Source organism: Geotrypetes seraphini, chromosome 9 (genome assembly GCF_902459505.1).
Source record: "Geotrypetes seraphini chromosome 9, aGeoSer1.1, whole genome shotgun sequence".
Lineage (NCBI taxonomy): Eukaryota > Metazoa > Chordata > Amphibia > Gymnophiona > Dermophiidae > Geotrypetes > Geotrypetes seraphini.
In genome coordinates this window covers 184,375,118-184,397,882 of record NC_047092.1, presented here as the reverse complement: position 1 = coordinate 184,397,882, position 22,765 = coordinate 184,375,118, and the positions used below count along the sequence as shown (strand labels likewise).

The following is a 22,765-nucleotide window of genomic DNA, read 5'->3' as shown; positions in this document are numbered from 1 at the left end:
CCGCCTCGATGCGGCCCGTAAGATACTTGAACGTCTCGATCATGTCCCCCCTCTCTCTGCGCTCCTCGAGCGAGTATAGCTGTAATTTGTCAAGCCGTTCTTCATATGGAAGATCCTTGAGTCCCGAGACCATCCGGGTGGCCATTCTTTGCACCGACTCCAGTCTCAGCACATCCTTGCGATAATGCGGCCTCCAGAATTGCACACAGTATTCCAGGTGGGGCCTCACCATGGATCTATACAATGGCATAATGACTTCCGCCTTACGACTGACGAAACCCCTTCGTATGCAGCCCATGATTTGTCTTGCCTTGGACGAAGCCTGCTCCACTTGATTGGCAGACTTCATGTCCTCACTGACGATTACCCCCAAGTCTCGTTCTGCTACCGTTTTTGCTAGGATCTCGCCATTAAGGGTATAAGACTTGCATGGATTCTGGCTGCCCAGGTGCATAAGTTTGCATTTTTTGGCATTGAAGTTGAGTTGCCATGTCCTAGACCATCGCTCCAGTAGGAGTAGGTCGTGCATCATGTTGTCGGGCACTGAATCTTCGTCTGTTGTGCATTTGCCCACTACATTACTCAGTTTGGCGTCATCGGCGAATAATGTTATTTTACCTCGAAGCCCTTCTGCCAAGTCTCTTATAAAGATGTTGAATAGGATTGGGCCCAAGACTGAGCCATGTGGTACTCCACTAATCACCTACGTCATTTCGGAGGGGGTGCCGTTCACCACCACCCTTTGGAGCCTACCTCCAAGCCAGCTCCCAACCCATTTCGTCAATGTGTTACCTAATCCTATAGAACTCATCTTGCTCAGTAAATGGACCCGGTTGCTACCCCAGAGAGGTTATCTGGTCCAGGATACCATAAGTCAAGGCACCCCTGGGCTTGGCTTAGGGTTACCATATTTTGCATCCAAAAATCCTGGACGCATGGCCACGACCTATTCTGCCCCACAGCTCCGCCCAATTCTGCCTCTAGCTCCGCCCCCAGCCCCAGCATGCTGCTTCTTTTAATTCCTGACCTCTGGGCTGTGTCTGACGGTCTCTGAGCATGCGCGGACGTGTGCAACATGACCTGCGCATGCTCAGAGGCCCTCCAGACAAACTGCCGGGTTTTGGAAAGTCCATCAGGGCACTCGGACAGTCCTCTAAAAAGAGGGCATGCCTGGTAACCCTAGCCTGGATGCACATGGCGCAGGAACCTGGCCACAAGAGGCCCTGGGCTAGAAAGCCTTTCATGTTGCTAGACCACCTCTTGATCTGAGAAAGCGTCCAATGGCATCTCTCTGCCAAAGGGGTGCCCTGGCTCAAGGTGGCCTTGACCCAATAGTCCGAAATGAGGAAAGTGCGTGGTTGTAGGGGCAGGGGACTCTGACCTGTCAGCTTTTTCCCCCCCTTATTACGTCTCCCTGTTTGTCAGTGCTTAAGGCAATCCCCACTCATGCACTGTCAGGAAGGAGACATTTTACCCTGGATATGAATGATCATTGCCGTTGTGTTCCCAGTCGCAACATATGCCTGCGAAAGCAGATAGAAGAAAAATCAACGCCTTCGAGCTGTGGCGCTGGAGAAGACTTCTGCGAATCCCGTGGACAGCTAGGATCACCAACAAAGATGAGCTGTCTCTGGAGGGCGAGATTACCAGACAGACACTGACCTAGTTTGAACATGTGATGAGGGCGATGGTGCTACTCAGAATGGTCAGTGGTGAAAAGAAGCAGGGGAGACCCATTGGCTGGATACCATCAAGAATGACACGGGAATGATCATCAAGCCGTTGAAAGAAACCATGGAAAACAGGGAAGCGTAGCGAGGACAGGCCTACAGAGTATCCAAGGGTTGGGCACGATTGAATGAATAGCAGTAATACTAGTATAGCGAACTGCGTTAGATTTTTGAGCTGGTTTTTTGGGGGGAGGGGGTTCTATCAGTGTTTGCTGCTGGAATTTGCATGCCATGAGTTTACTGAATCGAGAGTATAAGATTTTTTAGCATACACACATTAGACTGCCATATTGCCATTAGCACATCGTTCTAACATGCCTGGAGGGAAGGAATAAACCCCCTTCCCCGTCTGTCCCATGACCTTGTACAAGGAACCTAGACCTAGATCTAGAGAGATCTAAATGGACTATTGTATTCTTTGGAATTAAATGCTCAGTGGACAGATAAAACAAGTGGGACTGCGTAAAACAAGGACCTCACTGATCTCATACCTTTAAAAATCTACTCACCGTAGTTTTGGCAGCTGCGGTTTGTAATTTCAGTTTATCTCTGACGGACCTGGACCTCACGGATGTCTACCACAGGAGCTTAAAAAGAAAGTGGCTATGGCACAGGGGTCTGCAGGGATCCTTGTTTTAAATCCCGTGGACTTCACGGATCCCGCTCACCCCATGTATTCTCTCATCCCCTCCGCAGGAGTTTAAACGAGGATGTATAGAGTGAGCGAGATCCATGAGGTCCGCAGGAGTTAAAAAAAACATCCTGATGATCCCTGGGGGACCCCACACCAGGGCTGCTTTCTTTTTAAGGCCATGCGCTTTTAGTTCTGTGGAGTCCGTGTTTTAACTTGTACACTTATTTCCTTTCTCTTTGTGGCTGGGATTGGGAGGCGGTAAAACACGGACCCCACAGAGATCCTCGTTTTAACTCTCGTGAAGCTCAAGGATCTCGCTCACTCTCAAGGTGAGATTTTTAAGGCACACGGTTAAGATCTGCGAACTCCGTGTCTTACCCAGTCCCAAAACAAGTAGCAGATCTGCTGTCTTTACAGTATATTACTTTAACGCATGCGAGATGGATTATTTTCAAACTTGTTCCAATTCAGCCCTTTTTTTTGTTTCTTGCTACTGGAAAGTTTTATACTTCACCTCTGAAACCTCTGGTGTGCCTCGCACGGCTTGTTATGATAAAGTTTCCAGCACTAGTTCAGAGCAGGAAGCAATTAGCAGACTGAGGAGACACTTCAACAAGCTTCATTCTCTACGGAGGCAATTGTTGGTCAAAGGAACAAATAAATAAATAATCCTCATTAAATCACCCTCACTAGATGAAAACGACGGACCGGGGGCTGTTTACACTTTCTAGAAAGCCCAATTAGATTCTTCCAAGGCTTGTAGTAAACAAATGCTGGCAAATGATGCCACAGCACTGCAACGAGGAAGGTGAGCTGCTGATCTCTGAGGATAGCTTCTCCCTGACTTTCCAGCCTATAAGAACATCATTTTATATCTATGTGGCCTGTTAGTACATAGACTACACTGGTTTTACGAGGGAAAGGAGTTGCCTTGTTACCCTTTCAAAATCGCACCATGGAAAGTGTGTCCGCACTCTTACCGCTACAGTCTCTCCCACTTAGGGTTCCCATAGGGCTTTACGTCTACTGAAAGCAATGGAAGTAAAACCCAGATGTCTCAATCCGTCCTCCTTTTTCTGGAGCCAGATGGTAACCCTATCTCAGTTCTAGGTTCCTGCACCACGTACATCCAGGCCTGGGGTACACTGGAACAGATAGCTTCTTTGGGATGGCAAGGAGGTCCACTTGGGTCTTGAGTCTTCTGGGGCGAAGTGCTTCACTTGACCTTTGATGACCCTTTTGTTCCCAGCTCTCTTGGTTCAGCAATCACACAGCAGCTATAATTACAAGGGCTCAATATTCAGCCGACCGGTGGAGAGCATTTTTATAGCCCCTTTCAATGGCCGGATATTCAATCCTGGGCCTGTATCATCCACTTGGGGTCTACACAAAAGTTATGCTGCAAACCTAGCTTAATTCCTCCCCAATTCCACAGCATATATTTTATCCACTGCCCCCCCCCCTCCACCCCACCCTGACACACATTTAATACCTTCAGACCTTGTACCCCTCCTGATATCCATGCACCCCTCTACTCCTTTCCCCTTACCGAGGTTTCCCTGGTGCCTAGTGAGAAGTGGGAGTGGTCTCTGAATGCTCCTTGCCCTTTAGCACCCAGGTTCAAAATGGAACCTCTGAGCCCCCTAGTGGTAGTTTAACAGAACTACTATAAATGAGCACAGTTACCAATATGTGTGAACACTGGCGTAGTAAGGTGTGTGTGTGGGGGGAGGGCATTCCGCCCTAGGCGTGGTCTATGTATAGGATGCAGGCACCTGTCCATCTCCGCGCCCCTTCCTTTCTCTCATACCTCTTTCACTTATGAGCATTATGAACTTGCTGCCCGCGTTGGTGTCGCCTCTCTCTGACATCACTTCCAGGCCTGGGCCAACACGACACGGGCAGCAAGTTCATGCTGTTGCTCTCGCCTGGAAAATTAAAAAGGTATGGAGGGAAAGGAAGGGGTGCATGCATGTCACGGGGGGAGTGGGGAGGAGCATCTGTCATTTCTCCATCAATTTCTTTGGACTGCCCTGGGGATCGGTAGTAGATGCCGATCTTCGTTTACCAGTGTAATGTTTTCTGAAGCCTGATTGTATTGCATGAAGTAGGTTGTGGTATTTTCTGATTTGAATACAGGATGTCCGGGGCGGTACTTGGAGAGACCTCCCAGGAAAGGGACTTGGGAGTTCTGATCGACGTCTATGAAGTCATCTGCACAATGTGTTACGGCGATGAAAAGGGCGAACAGAATGCTAGGAATGATTAAGAAGGGAATCACGAACAGATCGGAGGTTATCATGCTGCTGTACTGGGCCATGGTACGCCCGCACCTGGAATACTGCGTCCAGCACTGGTCGCCGTACATGAAGAAGGATACAGTACTACTCGAAAGGGTCCGGAGAAGGGCAACTAAAATGGTTAATAAACTGGGGGAGTTGTCATACAGTGAGAGATTAGAGAAACTGGGCCTCTTCTCCCTTGAAAAGAGGAGACTGAGAGGGGACATGATCGAAACGTTCAAGATAATGAAGGAAATAGACTTAGTAGATAAAGACAGACTGTTCACCCTCTCCAAGGTAGAGAGAACGAGAGGGCACTCTCTAAAGTTGAAAGGGGATAGATAGATTCTGTATGAACGTAAGGAAGTTCTTCTTCAGCCAGAAAGTGGTAGAAAATTGGAACGCTCTTCCGGAGTCTGTTATAAGGGAAAACACCCTCCAGGGTTTCAAGACCAAGTGGGACAAGTTCATGCTAAACTGGTGAGACTGGACTCATTTGGAGCACTGGTCTTGATCTTGGGGCCGCCACGTGAGCGGACTGCTGGGCAGGATGGACCATTGGTCTGACCCAGCAGCGGCAACTCTTATGTTCTTATGTTCACTGTGGGTGAACATGCATATTTCATCAAGAATGTGCGTAATTCAGGACTTTAACTCTGCTCCACACAAAATCTGCCCGTAAACTTGTCCATGCCACTTGCATTTACAATGAAAAAGCTTTGATATAATTATGCTGTACACTTGTAGTGGTTCCCAATCCTGTCCTGGAGGACCTCCAGGCCAGTCAGGTTTTCAGGATAGCCCTAATGAATATGCATGGAGCAGATTTGCATGCCTGGTACCTCCATTATATGTAGATCTCTCTCATGCATATTCATTAGCGCTATCCTGAAAACCCAACTGGTCTGGGGGTCCTGCTGTACAGGCTGTACTTTTGGTTTTGATATTACAGTGGGAAGGAGAGGAACATCATGGATAAGCAAAAGGCAGAGCACCCCGAATAATGCATCAACACCTGTTAATGAGCTGAGCTTAACCCATGGCATGTGGAGGGCTGACAACTAAAGCTTCCAGGAGACAAAGGGTTATCTTTTCAACCACTACATGTTCTCCGTGTGTCTTCACCTCTGCCTAGGCCAGAAAGGTCCAGGAAATGTGAATAGGTGTCATTTTAATAGAAAACAGGAAACCATTGAAAAATGTCATAGGGTACAACAGGCTGCTACAGTTTGGGATTTAAGCAAAAGTTTTCACCTTAGTGCTAGCGAATTAAAACAAAACAAAAAAAGCAGCCATCCGTATTAGCTCAACTGGAATGTACGCAGGTAAGGCTAGTCTCAGTTAGGGCGCTGGTCTTTGATCTGGGGGCCGCCACGTGAGCGGACTCTGGGCACGATGGCAATTCTTATGATCCGTACATAGTACAGTAATGCCACCCAGAGTTATTTACTGTTAGAACCCTCTCCAACAAGTCAGTCCCGAAAGCAACACATTTGATGACTGGAACTGGATTGACAGCCTGGAAAGGCCACCGACCTTTTCAGTTCGTTGCAACTGCTTGAGAAGTCTGTTTGTTAGGGAACTGGGCTTGACAGAGCAGAAAAAGAAAAAAAAAAAAAAAGTCCCTTCTCTTTTCTGATAAGCAGTTCCTGCTCTCGGTGCTTCTGGGCATGGGTGAGTTTGAGCATGGCAGCCTGGTAATCCATGAAAACAATGAGCCCAGCAGAACATGGCACCGATTCAGTCTCCTGATGAAACACTTAACCGCAGATGCTGTTCTTATCCCTAGAAAAACCCGTTTTGGCGGCCTTCACTGCCAAGGCATTTTCTGGCACAAGAATTGTAATGCCAGGAGTAAAGCAGTTAAAGAAAGCTCTGAGGGTGTTTACTGAGCTGAATTATTTGAAATTAATGAATAAAAACTTGATCTGGTATCTCTTGATGTATGCTTTAAAAACATCGTCACCAGAACATGGATTTAGTATGATGCAAAATGAATGAGCTCATGCTGCTTGCCAGTTTCAATCAAAAATTACTTGAATAAAAAAATATATATATACATGTGAGTGAGGGAGTGTAGGAGTGGACTAATGGTTAATGCAGTGGGGTAAGAGAATCACAGAAGTTGGGTTCGGCTCAATTTCAAACAACTAGTATTGGGTTCCTGTAATATGACTCATCATTTGTAACTCCCTGGAGATTCTCTCACCCCACCCCCCACTCCCCTAATTTTGTACCCTTTCTCAACTCGAGCCATTGCAGGAACAACTCTCAGCTAGGACTACAAATATGGCTCCTTTTGAAATTCAACTAACATGGATACTATGTCTTGCCACTAGGTGTCGCTGTTGTATGATGGCTGGAGCTCCCTCCCTCAGGAAGCTGCAAATTTTTCCCCATCCCCAGAGGAACTCTGCTTTGAATTTTCAAAATTTCAATTTTATCAAAATATTTATTAAACTTGAACTCAATTTCCCCATCCCGTCCCCGCGAGTTTTGTCACTGTCCCTGCCCCATTCCTGTAAGCTTTGCATTAACCACACAAGCCTCGAACACTTATGATTTTAAAGTGTTTGAGGCTTGTGCAGATGAGGACAGAGCTTGCAGGAATGGGGCAGAGACAGGAAAAGATTTCTATGGGACGGGACGAGATGGGGAAAAATTTGTCCCCGTGTCATTTTCTACTGTAAGCACTACCTAGGCCAGTATCCTCAGTCCTGACCTGACAAAAAAGATCTGAGAAAATATAATTTGGTTTAAGCCCCTCAAAAGATTGGTCAGCTATGGATGCCCACCTTTGATGTGGCATCTTAGAATACAATAATGCCTTGACAGCAGTTCATCAAAAGAGCCTTAGCCAATAGGGAGAGGACATGCAAATGTTAAGAGCCTTAGCCAATAGGGAGAGGAGGAGATAGTGGATGCTGCGGATGGGCCATTTGGCCTTTATCTGCCATCATGTTTCTATGACCTCACAATGCAGGTGTAAAGAGCCTTAGCCTATAGGAACAGGAGATGTGAATGTTAAGAGCCTTAGCCAATAGGGATAGGAGGAGATAGTGGATGCTGCAGATGGGCCATTTGGCCTTTATCTGCCATCATGTTTCTATAACCATAAAGCTCTATGACCTCACAATGCAGGTGGAAAGAGCCTTAGCCAATAGGAAGAGGAGATGCAAATGTTAAGAGCCTTAGCCAATAAGGAGAAGAGGAGATAGTGGATGTTGCGAATGGGCCTTTTGGCCTTTATTTGCCATCAGGTTTCTATGTTTCTAATATTTTATAACACTGCCTACATTTTGATAATGCCCAGGGGAAAATGTCTTTCCTTTTATGTTTTAGCCACAATACACACACTTCTTATAAAGAAATGCATGGAAGACTGTATACTTCTTATAGAAGGATACAGATATGATTATACTACCTGATGACACTAGGACAGTTTATTTCAAAGTAATGAATCTTATCTGACTGAGTTATAAACAGCGAGTGGATCTACCAGACTAGAGTCTGACATTTGTGTCTCCTTTGATTTGCTTCCAGAAAATGATGTTATTATCTCAGAAGCACTAGACACAACACAAATTCAGTAGATGGATAAGACATTCAGTTTGACGTCATCAATCCATAACCCATTCCTATATAGAGACATTCAAGGATGTGGAGGTTGCTTTTCAGGGCCACGGGACATCAGTGTGCTTTATTTCAGGTCTGGAAGCTGGAAGCACCGTAGTTTCCTTGGACAATGTCCTGCCAAGTAAAATCTTTCCTTAAGCAAATCATAAAGCAAAGGCCAGATTGGCAAAAATAATCTTCAATGGGAAAGGTAGGACCATCGCTGGAAACCTACACAACGGGGATGGGGGAGGGGATGCCCCTGCCCAGCTGCTTAAAGGTTACATCCATAACTAAAATGAAGCTTGCTCCTCCCAGACTCAAGCTCTGTCACTCAACACACCTCTTCCCAACTCACCTCTCCCCTCAATTCCTCTCCCTACAATTCTCTTCCTTCAAAACATGGTCTTCCCCAGTGCCATCCCAGTGAGTCTCAGCACGGGAAGGGGTAAAACGCGGACCTGACGGACCTCCGCGGATCTAAAACCGCACGTCCTTAAAAATCTGAGGTCCGTGTCCGTGCCACTTGTAGTTTCTGTCTCTGACAGACCTCGATATGATTTTAGTGCTTCTGTCTCTGACAAATCTCTATAAGATTTTAGCGCTGACGGATCCGCCTCAGCATAGGGAGGGAAAAGTATTAGGATCCATCAGCGCTAAAATCTCATTGAGGTCTGTCAGAGACAGAGACTAGTGCTGGAGCGGCAGAGCAGAAGCCAAGAGAGCGGGGACATAGGTTTGGGACGTGCGTTATGGAAAAGAAGTCTCCAAACGTTGCCGGGTGCTGCCGGGGTTCAGTCTGAGGATCGTAGGCATGAGGCAGAGCCTCGGCTGCTTTCCTTCCTCTGAATTGCTCGATGTACCCCTCTGCTCTGCCTTTCTTGGAGAAGGGGTAAAATGCGGGCCTCAGTCTCTGACAGACCTCTATGAGATTTTAGCGCTGACGGATCCTAATACTTTTCCCTCCCTATGCTGAGACGGATCCGTCAGCGCTAAAATCTTATAGAGATTTGTCAGAGACAGAAGCTACAAGTGGCACGGACACGGATCTCAGATTATTAAGGACGTGCGGTTTTAGATCTGCGAGGTCCGTCAGGTCCGCGTTTTACCCCTTCCCTCTCAGCACTCATCCATCTCTTTCGCCAGTCAGTTCCCATCATCCTGTCCACCCCCCCATCCCCCCCACCAAGCTCCTCAAAGCCAACTTTCTTCCCAGTATAATTACCTTTCATTTTCCTAGGAGATTTGCAACAGCAGTCTGTCTCTTCTGGGACGCAGCTCTCGTCAAGTTTGAGAGGCTTGGTAGGTGGTAGTGTGTAGCTCAAATTCACTGAGTCACATAGTATCAGAGGAAGACAAGAAATGTTTCAGAGATACCGTGTTTCCCTGAAAATAACACCTATCCCGAAAATAAGCCCTAGCATCATTTTTAAATATGCTCCTTACATAAGCCCAACCTCCAAAATAAGCCTTAGTTAACATTGACCCCCAAAGTCTCCTGACACTCCCCAACTCCATCCCTGACACTAGTGCTGCCTGATTCACCGAAAAAAATTGGACTTGTCGATTCAGCGACCCCTCCCCCACCCCAATAAAACCTGACATACCTCCGCTCCGAGGTCTCCTAAAGAAGCGGCGGCAGCACTCTGAACGGGCTGCTTCGCGGCCTTCCCCGCCGGGGCCTTCCCTCTGCCGCATCACTGATGACAGTCGGTAACTGTGTGAAAAGACTGCAGACGTCAAAGATAAAGAAAACTTTCCAAATAAGAAAATTCTGAAGGAGTTTTAGAGGATATGTTTTTGAGAGGCAGCGCATTCAAAATCCCCCGAAGGAGATCCATTGTGGATTGAAATGCCCAGACAGAAGAGGGTGTCGGGAGTCTGTATTGTAGACCAGCGCTGGTTGTGGCTGGATCCACTGGAGATAAGTGTTGCCTTTCTTTCTAGAGATGTTTAGTTATTAAGGTATTCGCAAAGATTGTTCTGTGGAAGGGATTAGTGTTGAGGTATTATCATTTCTTTAAAAATTCATTTAAGGATTGCAAGGAGGAGTGAGCATAAATGTACACTTCTCCCTCGGTATTCGCGGAGATTAGGGGCAGAGCCGGACCCCGAAGTGTGAAAAATCGCGAATAACTTTGTGCTGACTCTGACCCACCCCCAGACCTTACCTGGTGGTCTCCACGTCCGATTGTCTCCTTCCATGCGTGTTTGCAGGGGCCAGTGTGGGTGCTTCGGTCTCCTCTTTCTCCACTTCGGTGTCAGCCAGGCAGAGTGAAGATCGTTTCTCTGTGGTCTGGGCAGCCTGTGCCAGCCTTACCTGGTGGTCTAGCGGGCTTTCGGGGCAGGAGCGATCTTCCTACGCTCCTGCCCCATGCAGATCGCCAATAGGAAATGGCTGCTGTGAGCTCCCGAAAAAAGGCAGGAGGGATGCCCACTCCCTCCTGCCACAGGAGACCCCCCTCAACCCCCCATACCTTTTAAGTTGGAAGCGGGAGGGGTGCTCAGTCCCTCCTTCTCCGAGGCTGTCAAGTCTACAATGCTGGGCCTCCCCCTCCCCTATGCATCATGTGATGCAGGGGGAGGGGCCTAAGGCCTTGATTGGCTCAGATGCCTTAGGCCCCTGGTCTGAGGTGTCTGAGCCAATCAAGGACTTCCTTAGGCTCCTTCCTCTGTATCCCAAGCAAGATAGGCACACATCCCTGACACTAGTGCTGCCCGATTCACCGAAAAAATTGGACTTGTCGATTCCAAAGAGTCCTACCCACTTATTTTAATAATCTCTGAAATTAGCTGCTGTGACTGTTCATAAGAGACCTGGTGGTCATGCTGCTCGAAGGGTCTTGTTTGCATCTTAATTTGTGGCTCTAAGACAGGGCTACCCAAGCCGGTCCTTGAGATCTATTTGCAGGCCAGGTTTTCAGGAAATCCACAATGAACCTGCATGAGAGAGATTTGCATACCAAGAAGGCAGTGCAGGCAAATCTCTCTCATGCATATTCATTGTGGATATCCTGAAAACCTGGCCTGCCAGTAGATCTCGAGGACCGGACTTGGGCAGCCCTGTTCTAAGAGATCCCCATGGTTCCTCTTTGTTTGAAAGCCAAGTCTGTAGGAACAGTTTCAGGTAATATACTTTCAATTTCTTGATTTTCATGGTCTGTATTTAACCTCAACAAAGGAAGTGAGATTGTCAACCGCTGGTGATAAAGGTTCAGTTCCCTCCCACCTGACCTTATCCCATTGGCTGCTGGGGGCGGGGGCGGAGTCTTCCCACTTAAAGTGACCAGCTCCACGCAGTACTGACAGGAAATGAAGTCTATTGCTCCCCCAGTTCCTTCCCTTGAAACCTGAGCACCATCTCTTCCCTTGTCTAATTCTTTCCTCCTCAGAAGTTCTCAGTCCTTCCATACCTGCAGCTGGTTTTGCTCTATTTTTCCCCTCTAATAAACATTCTTTTATAGAAAGGCTCCATTACAGATTCCATGGCAGCCAGCCACTTGTTAATGGGTGAAAGAGGGAAAATGCATCCCTGACATACTCACAATACTTCCCAATGCAGACTTGCTTCTCACTGTCCATCTGAGCACAGTGCCTATGTATTTTACTAGACTGTAAGCCCCTTCGAGCTGGAACTCACTCGTTTATGTATTTTTAATATGCTGTGTGCACCTTGTTTAAAGCAGAGGTACCTATGGGCCACTTGTCCCCTTTACCTTACACAAAATGCCATCACAGTGCCCTTGTTAACAACAGTACAGGCCGTGGATTTTGTATACCCTCTTTCTGTGGTACGACCACAGTGGGTTCTACGGGGACTTTCTCTGTCCCTAGTGGGCAAAGGAGAGTTAATAATAGTAATAATAATTTTATTTTTTATATATCGCCATAGCCATGATAGTTCGAAGCGGTTTACAACAAGAGGCGCTGGACAAACAGCGAAGTAGTTGCAATGCAAAGTCATCGAGAATAAGGTACAGGTTGGGAGGAGTGATACACTAGATTCATAGGTTACAAACGGTTAAGTGACTTGCTGAAGGTCACAAAGAGCTACGGTGAGAATCAAGCCCCGATCCCGGGGGATTTAGCCCAGTTCTCCAGGAACACACCCTGTTTACGCTGCTCCTGGAAGATCTAATAGTTGCAGAGTCTCATTTTCAAAGTCCGGAGTGCAGTATAGGCGCCTTAAAAAAACGGCAGAAAAGCTATCTGGAAGCTGAAAGCCCCAGAGGGACACAATCCAGGGACCACTTGAGTCTCAGATCATTTTGATTTAATCAGGGAGTTAATGCAGAGTGATAAAACCCCACCTAACTTGCTATAACTCTCTCGTTTATTTTGCATTTAAAGTGTGTTTCTACGCAGGTGGAAACATAATGGAACTTCTATTAAGTGCCAGTTGCTGATTCCATTTAAAGTTATGATAAATCGATGGCGAATTAAATCTTGCTAACCACCGACTAATCTTCAGTGGGCTACCTGTGACATACAGTATCTTAGGGCTAGATTCACTAACCCTCCAATCCGTGTACGATTGGAGGCAGGCCGAACGATTCGCCAACCATTGGCATGCAAATGGGGGCGATCGGAGGCACGCCCCCAACCGACCGCACGGACTGGATTCAGCCCTGACAGTAGAGACAGAAGAAGCAGCCTCCTGTCACTTCAAGCCCTTCTTTAGATACGTGAAGGGGAAAAAACCTGCAAAAGAGGCAGTGGGACCCCTGGACGACAAGGGAAGAAAAGGGTACATCAAGGAAGATAAACAGATCGCAGACAAACTAAATTCCTTCTTTGCGTCCGTCTTTACGAAGGAGGACACCTCAACAATACCTGAAGCGGAGAAACTGTTTACAGGAGAAATAGAGGACAGCCTCACCACAGTTGAAGTGAACTTAGATCAGATATACTACCAGATCGACAAACTTAAAAGTGACAAATCCCCTGGACCGGATGAAATTCACCCAAGAGTCTTGAAGGAATTGAAGGTTGAAATCGGAGAGTTATTGCAAAAACTTGCAAACCTGTCAATCAGAACTGGTCAGATACCAGACGACTGGAAGAAAGCGAACGTCACGCCAATTTTCAAAAAAGGATCGAGAGGAGAACCGGGCAATTATAGACCTGTGAGTCTTACGTCTGTCCCAGGCAAGATGATTGAATCACTGATCAAGGATAGCATAGTTCAGCACTTGGACACACACGACTTGATGAAACCCAGTCAACATGGATTCAGGAAAGGGAAATCGTGTTTGACGAATTTACTCCAATTCTTTGAGACCGTGAATGAGCAAATTGATAGTGGAAAGCCGGTGGACATAATATACTTGGACTTCCAGAAAGCGTTCGACAAAGTTCCACACGAAAGACTTCTCAGGAAACTACAAAGCCATGGCATAGAGGGAGATATACAAAGATGGATAGGCAAATGGCTGGATAACAGGAAGCAGAGAGTGGGCATTAATGGGAAGTTCTCCGACTGGGAGATAGTGACTAGTGGTGTACCCCAGGGCTCAGTACTTGGACCGATCCTTTTTAATATTTATATCAATGACTTGGAAAACGAAACATCCAGTGAGATCATCAAGTTTGCAGATGACACAAAACTCTGCCGGGCAATCAGATCGCAGGAGGATAGTGAGGAACTCCAGAGCGATTTGTGTCAGTTAGAAAAATGGGCGGAGAAATGGCAGATGAAGTTCAACGTGGAGAAATGCAAGGTAATGCATTTAGGCAGTAAGAATAAGGAATATGAGTACAGAATGTCAGGTGCAAGTCTGGGAAAAAGTGTACAAGAAAGGGATCTGGGTGTACTGATAGATAGGACCCTGAAGCCGTCAGCACAATGCGCGGCAGCGGCAAAGAAGGCAAATAGAATGTTGGGCATGATAAAGAAAGGAATCTCGAGTAGATCGGAGAAAGTTATAATGCCGCTTTATAGGGCAATGGTCAGACCCCACTTGGAATACTGCGTCCAACATTGGTCTCCCTACCTAAAGAAGGATATAAAACTGCTGGAGAGGGTGCAGAGACGAGCAACCAAACTAGTGAAGGGTATGGAGAAACTGGTATATGAGGATCGACTTAAAACACTGGGATTGTTCTCCCTTGAGAAAAGGAGACTGCGTGGGGATATGATCGAGACCTTCAAAATACTGAAAGGAATCGACAAAATAGAGCAGAGAAGATTATTTACATTGTCCAATTTGACACGGACAAGAGGACATGAAATGAAGCTAAGGGGGGACAAGTTCAGGACTAATGTCAGAAAGTTCTGCTTCACACAGAGAGTGGTTGGCATCTGGAATACTCTCCCAGGGGAGATTATTGCGGAATCGACAGTCCTAGGCTTCAAAAGCAAACTAGATGCATATCTCCTTGAGAGAGGCATATAAAGATATGGTTGGCTATAAAATAAGCCAGGTGTACACCTGGCAGGGCCTCCGCGTGTGCGGATCACCGGACTTGATGGACCGAAGGTCTGATCCGGAGATGGCGCTTCTTATGTTCTTATGTTCTGACAGCTTTTTTAAAAAAAATGTTATTGATAAACTAACAGATGTTCCTATATCGAAATCCTTATGGTTAAACTCCAAGATTCAAGTGGGCGGTGCTGGGATCGCCTGCAAGATTTGGATGAAGGCAGGTATTCGAACATTGGATGATGTTATATCAAATGAGAAACTGCTGGATTTTTCACAGCTGCAGCAACCATTTGGCATTTTAAAAACTCAACAGTATAGGTGGCTGCAGTTGAAGCAGGCCATTCGGAGTGGAAAAATTAAAAAAATGATTATAGCCTGCAAATCCTTTGCTACCAGACAGATTTAGTAGGACATCAGGCTGCCCAGTGGTTTAAATTAATTTCTAAATTTTTGAAAAAAAAACCCTGAAAAATAGTCTTAGAGATATTTGGAGCATCGAGATTAAACAGTATATTTCTGTATCTCGGTGGCCACGTATTTAGACTTGGAGGTTGAAATGTACATCTATGAGGCAAACGTGGTTATTTTTATTACATAGGATTTTCTGGACCCCAGTTCGTTTGCAAAAATTAGATAGTTCCAAATCTAATAGATGCTGCCACTGTCATGCTGATATTGGGACTTTAGATCATCTGTTATTTTTTTGTCCGCTGATATTTAAGTTCTGGAAGTCAATTTGGGGACAAATTAATATAGTTTTGCATTCAGATATTCCATTAACATATGAAGTAATAATTTGTTACAAGTTAAACCTCTCCTTGATAAATTTAAAAGCAGTCTTCTCTTGATTTTGACTGGAATTGCGGTTCAATTGATCACAAAGAATTGGAAAAGCCATGATAGATTAAATTATACATTTTGATGGACAACTGTATGGACTACGTATCAATATGAAAGAATGAATGCGGAATGTTTAGGATTTAGTGCTTTATTAAAAAAAAATATGGAGTCCATTGGCTTTATTTGTTGATTCACAGTAAATAAGAATATTTTGCCTTCTGAGGTTTGGTTTTTTTTTTTTCATTACACATCCGGGGTGGGAGAAGGGGAGGGGAGGGAAAAATACTGGAAAAATGGAAATGAAATATTGTTATTATAGTAATAAAGTAGTTTAGTATTATCACTTATTGTTAGAAGGGGGGATATAGTTATATTTCTATATACTATTTACATGAAATGGTGTATTTTCTGTAAGAACTTGATACTTTTAACCAAATGTATTACACTGTTGTAATTTAATAAAATATATATAAAAAAAAAATTATTTTAATCGGGCTGCTTTGGGAAATGTTTTGCAACTTATACCTTATAACTGATCACAGAATCTGCCAATGTACGGCAGTCGGATTATCTTTAAAATCCATGCTAACTGGACCAGGTACCTTGAAGGTCTGGGATGCGACCTACCTGAAGAAAGTTCTAATTTCAGGGATCCTTTTGCTAAGCTGCGTTAAGCACAAATGCGTGCGCACCCCACTAATTGTGGGATCGTCATTTGCGACATATGGGCTAAAAAAAAAAAATATTTTGTAGCACTGGGGGTGGGTCTGATCGTGGGCGTGTTCTGCGCTAATTAGTGCAGCTATATTGATGTGCACTTGTCAATTAGCGCGTGGTTGCCACATACGTCCTTACCACATACAAAATAAACGTTGGTAGGGGCTCACATGCTAATGCACATGCATTTAATAGGAAAATTAGCGTGGGAATGACACACTAAGGCCACTTTTTACCGCCATTTGGAACAAGGGTCTCTTAGTTTTATGTACCATATGTACGAATATTACATCTTTCATAGCATGGAACTTAACCCCCTTTTACTAAGCCTTGGTAGAGGTTTCTACCCCAGCCTGAACTGCTAAATGCTCCAATGCTGCTCTGACATAGGGTTACCAGATTTTCCTTGTTGGAAAATCCAGACCCCTAGTCCCGCACTGTCATGCCCCAGTCCGCCCCCAATCCCGTCCTAGCCCCGCCCTCCACAGCTTGCTCTCGTCGAGCAGGAGGGCATCCGCGCGGTGATGTCATCGCATGGCATCTGCGCATGCGGAGATGCCCTCCTGCCCAAAGGCGATTTGATAGAAGCTTTTCAAAAGCCGAACAAAGTGCTGGGTTTTGAAAAGCCGTCCAGATGTCTGGTAACCCTACTCTAACACTTATAGAATTCCTATGAGCATTGGAGCATTTAAGAATATGGAAATTTGAAAGCCTAGAAATTCGACTGCAGTTGCCAAGATATTTTGAACAGAACAAAGAATAACTTTTCAATAATATAACAAGTTTTGAGCATTTCTGAGCAAGGTAAGGCTACTTCAGTGGTACAGCGTTACTACTGGCCAGAGTCATTTCATGGTGCGCAAGGTCTTGTGGCTTTGAGGCTATCGGGTCCCACATCCCCACCTAAATATTTCCTAAACTTAGACATCTTCCTAACCCCCTCTAACATTTTTTTTTTTTTTTTCGTTAGAGGTTATAACAAAATAATGCAGACAGGATCTGTGTTGAAATGATAAGGAGTTATAGAGGCGGCTGACAAGAGCATCGTTATTTTACACCTTTTCTTAATCATCACAGGAAACTTCACACCTCCCACAGTGGGTGGAGGAATCTAATAATCTCAATGAACAGCTCAAACCTTGGAAAGTCAGGCCAGCACCTTGGTTCAGTTCTGGTTTCACTAGACAAATATACACATTGCAACTCCTACCTCTATATGAGGGTGGATATTCTGATTTGGCCAACGTATCACCAGTTGCTCACTTCTGCTCCACTATATTTTCCATTAATTAAATGTATTTCAAGCTGGGGGGGGGGGATCTCAGAAGATCCCCCGGTTCTAGTTCAGTGGTTCAAAAGCCTGTCCTGGTTGGAACCTCCAGCCAGTGAGATTTTCAGGATATCCACAATGAATATTCATGAGAGAGATTTGCATGCAATAGAGAAGGAGCATGCAAATCATTGTGGATATCCTGAAAACCTCTTCCCACCCCACCCCACCCACACACGCACAGGGCTTACAAGGGGGTGCTGAAATGTTCTCAGCCCAAGTGTGAAGAGTTTCAGTCTCTGGTAACCAGAGCTGAGATTGTGATGTCATAATGCCTCATTCCACCAATAAGAACCAACCTCATCAGTGATGTCACAATGGCTTGATTGTCCTGGACTTGGCTCACTTTTATAGCACTGAAAAGTTCTCAGTCCAACCAACCAACTTTCTAAATTCTGAGCGCTATTTTGCCACTATGGCTCAAAAGAGTGTTATCTTATTTCCTTAAGTACCAATTTGCAGAAAAGAAATTCTATGTTTTGACATTGTTTCAGATCATTCATTTGAACTATATCCACATTATTCTCTTCTTGGCTGGGCAGAGAATGTTTCAGCACCCCCTCAAAATGTCCCTTAATAAAAGGATGATGCACACTAAGGGCCTGGTTCTATAAACGATGCCTAGGTTAGCACCAATCACGGATGCCTAGTGATGCCTAACTAAAATTCGTGTGCGACTTAATTGTTTTTTAATGGGTTAAATGGTGTGGTAATTGACCACAAGGAGAGGAAGCCAAAGGGAGGCTTCATCGATGTGGGGGGGGGGGGGTGGGGAGAGGGGGAAAGCACACACAACAATGGAGTCGTGAGGATAAGATCACGCCATTAAAAACTCATTAAGAAAAACAATTTTTAAAAATTGCCAGGTTGGGTTGGGCAAACAGATATCTGCGCAGCTGCTAGTGACACCTAACGATGACTATCTGAAAAGTAGGCATGGTTAGAGGCGGAGAATAGGCGTGGTTGACTTAGGTGTTGTAGGTAGGCACCGAATTGAATCCTTGCATGACCAATAGACTTTCCTGCTAGGTTTCTAATTCATGACTAGTGGACATGTGCAGACCTCACAGCACACCCTGAAGAAAGCCACAGCATGATGGCTGAAACGTCGGTTTGACCTACACCGACGCGGCAAGACCCAGGCAACTGTCACAATCATATTGGCTAAGTCCACAGCTGCATGAACTGTATGCAGATAGGCGCATAACGGTTAGTATTCCATAAGGTGTGTGTGTTTGTGCTGGCCACACCCCTGCCCGTCCCAGCTCCACTTCCTCCCTTGTAAGCTATAGATTTTGCATGTGCAGTTTACAGAATTGGGATTAACTTCTAATTACTGCCAATATTAAGCTACATGGTATTCTATAACTTTGCACGCTGAGCTTACAATTGTATGTGTGAGTTTTTAGACCAAGGGGGTAAATTTCATCGCTAAGGTATCTAAATAAACTCCTTTAATCAATATCTGTAAAAGGGCTTTCACCATTGCTCAAACCCAAGTTCTGCAATGGGGATTGTCAATTGTAACATTACTTTATTTCGATAAACTTCTTGTTCATATTTCACTGGCTCAATTTTTAAGGAATTTACATGTATCTTTGTTCTTTGCTAGCGTTCAATTTCCCCAAACTGTTGAGCCCATCAAATTTCATAGACCATCAACATGGGTTCCTTTTGGAATTTTGGCAATTAATGAAGTTATGACTAAATATATTAAAAACACCAGATAAAAGATCAAACCTTTGTTGAGATGAATCGATGCAACAGTCCAGCAACAGTCCTTGTATGGACATTATCGTAAATCCTTCTGATAGAGGCAGGATTTGGAACAATACATTTCTGAAATCGATCAGCAATTGAATGATGGATCTCTTTAATATGAAACGAGATGCTGATCCAACTATTGAGATTAAAACAGAAATTGATTCTTGTGTTTCACGTGCTGTTCACAGCCATGAATTTTGGGGAAGGTAAGTCAGTTGCTTTACTCATATACATTATACTGAAAGTCCGCAACAATTTTTACAACAGGGGAGAATGTGGTGCAGTGGTTAAAGCTACAGCCTCAGCACCCTGAGGTTGTGGGTTCAAACCCACGCTGCTCCTTGTGACCTTGGGCAAGTCACTTAATCCCCCCATTGCCCCAGGTACATTAGAGAGATTGTGAGCCCTCTGGGACAGACAGGGAAAAATGCTTGAGTACCTGAATAAATTCATGTAAACCATTCTGAGCTCCCCTGGGAGAACAGTATAGTTTCAACCTCTGATAACCAGGGCTGGTATTGTGACATCATAATGCCTCATTCCACCAATAAGAGCCAACCTCATCAGTGATGTCACAATGGCTTGATTGTCCTTTACTTGACTCACTTTTGCTACATTTTGATTTGTAGAGTGGTGCAGTGGTTAGAGTTACAGCCTCAGCACCCTGGGGTTGTTAGTTCAAATCCATGCTGCCCCTTGTGACCCTGGGCAAGTCACTTAATCCCCCATTGCCTGAGTACCTGAATAAATGCATGTAAACCGTTCTGAGCTCCCCTGGGAGAATGATTTAGAAAATTGAATTAAAAAAAAAACCCCAACAAAAAACTTCATCCGCATCAGCCACCCCATGAGGAAGCACCTCCTTCGTTTCCTCCTCATCCTCCTACTCTTGTACGGCACACTGAATATAAAGGATTATGAGGATGAAAACACTGAAGATCCACTTCCACTGCCTGAAGAGACACCTGGGCCCAAATTCTGCAACCGGGGCCTAATGTTTGGCACCTATTTTGGATGCGCCCAACCAGATAAGGGCCTATCTAAATCGAGTAAGAAGCTCAATTAAGCTTTTTAATCAACAATAATTGAAACTTAGGCGCCTATCAAGAAAGAGCGATTCTGTAACAAGGCGCCTCTAAAAATTTAGGCGGCCTTCAAAAAAACAGAAGTGCTGCTCTTAAGCGTGCTCAAGCGCTCGCATGGCCGCCTAACTTGTAGTTGGGCCTAGAGCTGGCCTACGTATTGGGCGCCTCCAAAATAGGTGCCGCTCAGCGTGATTCAGCCAACTTGACTTGAATCGCGCTGAACGGTGCCTAACGTTTGGGCGCTTCTTATAGAATTTGTTCTCTTTGTCTCCTCCTCCTGCACCGCATGTGGAACATGTACAGGACAGCGAGGATGAAGACATCGCCTGTGTTATAGGATTATGTATAACATTACGGTACAGTGTATGCCAAAGTGTACGGTTCATAGACAGTGGCGCGCAAGACGCCAGCGCACTGACAATCTAGCGCCGACAATTCGGCGCAAGACAGAAGCGTGGGGGGGAAAAGTAATTTTTAAAGAGGTCCGACAGGGGGTTTGGGGTGGCAACCCCCCCCACTTTATTGGTTAGTGTTCGCCCTGCTGTTGGAAGGGGGTTCGGCGGGGTTGGAAACCTCCATTATAGTGAAAACGGAACTTTTTCTTATTTTTTTCAGGAAAAGTTCCATTTTCTCTATAATTTGGGGCTGGATTGTCGGTGCGCTGGCGTCTGGCGCGCGATTATCCCATCACCAAAGTGTACAGTACAATGCAAGAACTGCAATACATAACTTGGGTTTTTAAAAAACAATCGTGAATATTAACAATAAGTTTTTTGGGGCGATTTCACAGTATTCGTGAGGGGTTTAACCACAATACTGCGAATATGATAGAAAAACGTTACTCAGATATTTTTGGTATTTGCGGGCCAGCTTTACCCCCAACCCCTGCGATTAAGGAGGGAGAAGTGTATTTTGTTAGACAGGCGGTCATTGGTTCCCAAAATCATCCATGGGTCCCTGTGGCCAATTGGGTTTTTAGAATATCCACACTGTATGCTCAGAGCAAGCTAAAAATACACACTGTGCGAATTGTCCACTGCCCCTGTTCCCCAAATACCTCTCTCCAGCCTCCTCCTGCATGCTTCTCCTCAAGTACAAATCCCTAGAAGCACATCTCCCCACTCCCCCTCCAAGGAGGCCACATTACCGTAAGGATGTGATGAGAGTTGAGTCGGTTCAGCGAATGGCCACCAGGATGGTCTCGGGGCTCAAGGATCTCTCATACAAAGAAAGGCTGAATAAATTGCGGCTATACTCTCTCGAAGAACGTAGGGAGAGGGAGACATGATTGAGACGTTTAAATATATCACTGGTCATATCAAGGTAGAAGATGATATTTTCTTTCTTAGAGGACCCTCGGCCACAAGAGGGCATCTGCTAAAAATCAAGGGCGGGAAGTTTCATGGCGACACCAGGAAGTACTTCTTCACCGAAAGGGTGGTTGACAATTGGAATGGGCTTCCAGTGCAGGTGATCGAGACCAGCAGCGTGCCAGATTTTAAGCATAGATGTGATGCATATGTTGGATCTCTAAGAGGGTAGAGTTAAGGGGATGGGTCATCAAAGTGTGATCTCTCAAAGGGTAACTAGAAGGGAGGGTCAGTAGAGTGGGCAGACTGGATGGGCTTTGGCCCTTTTCTGCCGTCACTTTTCTATGGACTCTTCACCTCTCTATTGCCTACCAGGCCTACCTGGCCAATGGTTATGGTTAGGGTTGCCAGATTTTCCAATCGGTGCCTGGAAGGACTTTCCAAAACCCGTGATGTGGGTGGGCCTGAGGGCATGGCAACAGGTCTGATCACCCTATTTTTTATCAGATGGAAAATCTGGTAACCGTAGGTAACCCTGTGCCAGAAGCACGCAGTGTTTTACGTTAAACATGCAGGAGCTTACTTGCTAATTATGACAGGCACATTGGACAAAAATAGTGAAGCAATTCTGACATGTTCCAAAGAGTCTTCATTCACATGGAATACAGATTGCTTTGCAGCATTTTGCCAGGAGAATCTCCTGTTTTCAGGCAGGAAGGGAAGTGCAAGAATCACATGGAACTACATTTCCCAGATGGCCCATTACTTCCAGAGGAAGAGGATCAGAAGCCTGGGAAGAATCCCAACCCGGAAGTTAAACAAAGAGAGCAAAGAAGGACAGGAGGAGGAAAAGAGCCAGCACAGATTGTGCTGCAAGAGGAGGGAACAATGCAGCTCGGATTAAGGCTGGGGACGTTGCAAGCGCCTTGAGTAAGTACAGCATGAAGTTGCTGAGAGACACAGACTGGCTTTCCCACTTGAGAGCCAAGATAAGAGACCTGAGCTGCCTGACGCTCCTGCTTTCCAGCCTGCA

General features: G+C 45.5%; 1 protein-coding gene across 3 annotated transcripts in view; it reads left to right on the top strand.

Moving 5' to 3' along the window:
• Positions 1 to 22,765, top strand: part of LPP (LIM domain containing preferred translocation partner in lipoma) — a 715,450-nt gene that overhangs the window by 241,213 nt on the left and 451,472 nt on the right. For 2 of the 3 annotated variants that reach the window (XM_033958131.1, XM_033958125.1), the window contains exon 1: positions 22,562 to 22,662. The exons of the other annotated variant lie outside the window; for it this stretch is intronic. The gene's annotated coding sequence lies outside the window, so the exon portion shown is untranslated. Of the gene's footprint in view, positions 1 to 22,561; positions 22,663 to 22,765 lie in introns of those variants that run through there. 3 annotated transcript variants of the gene reach the window in all.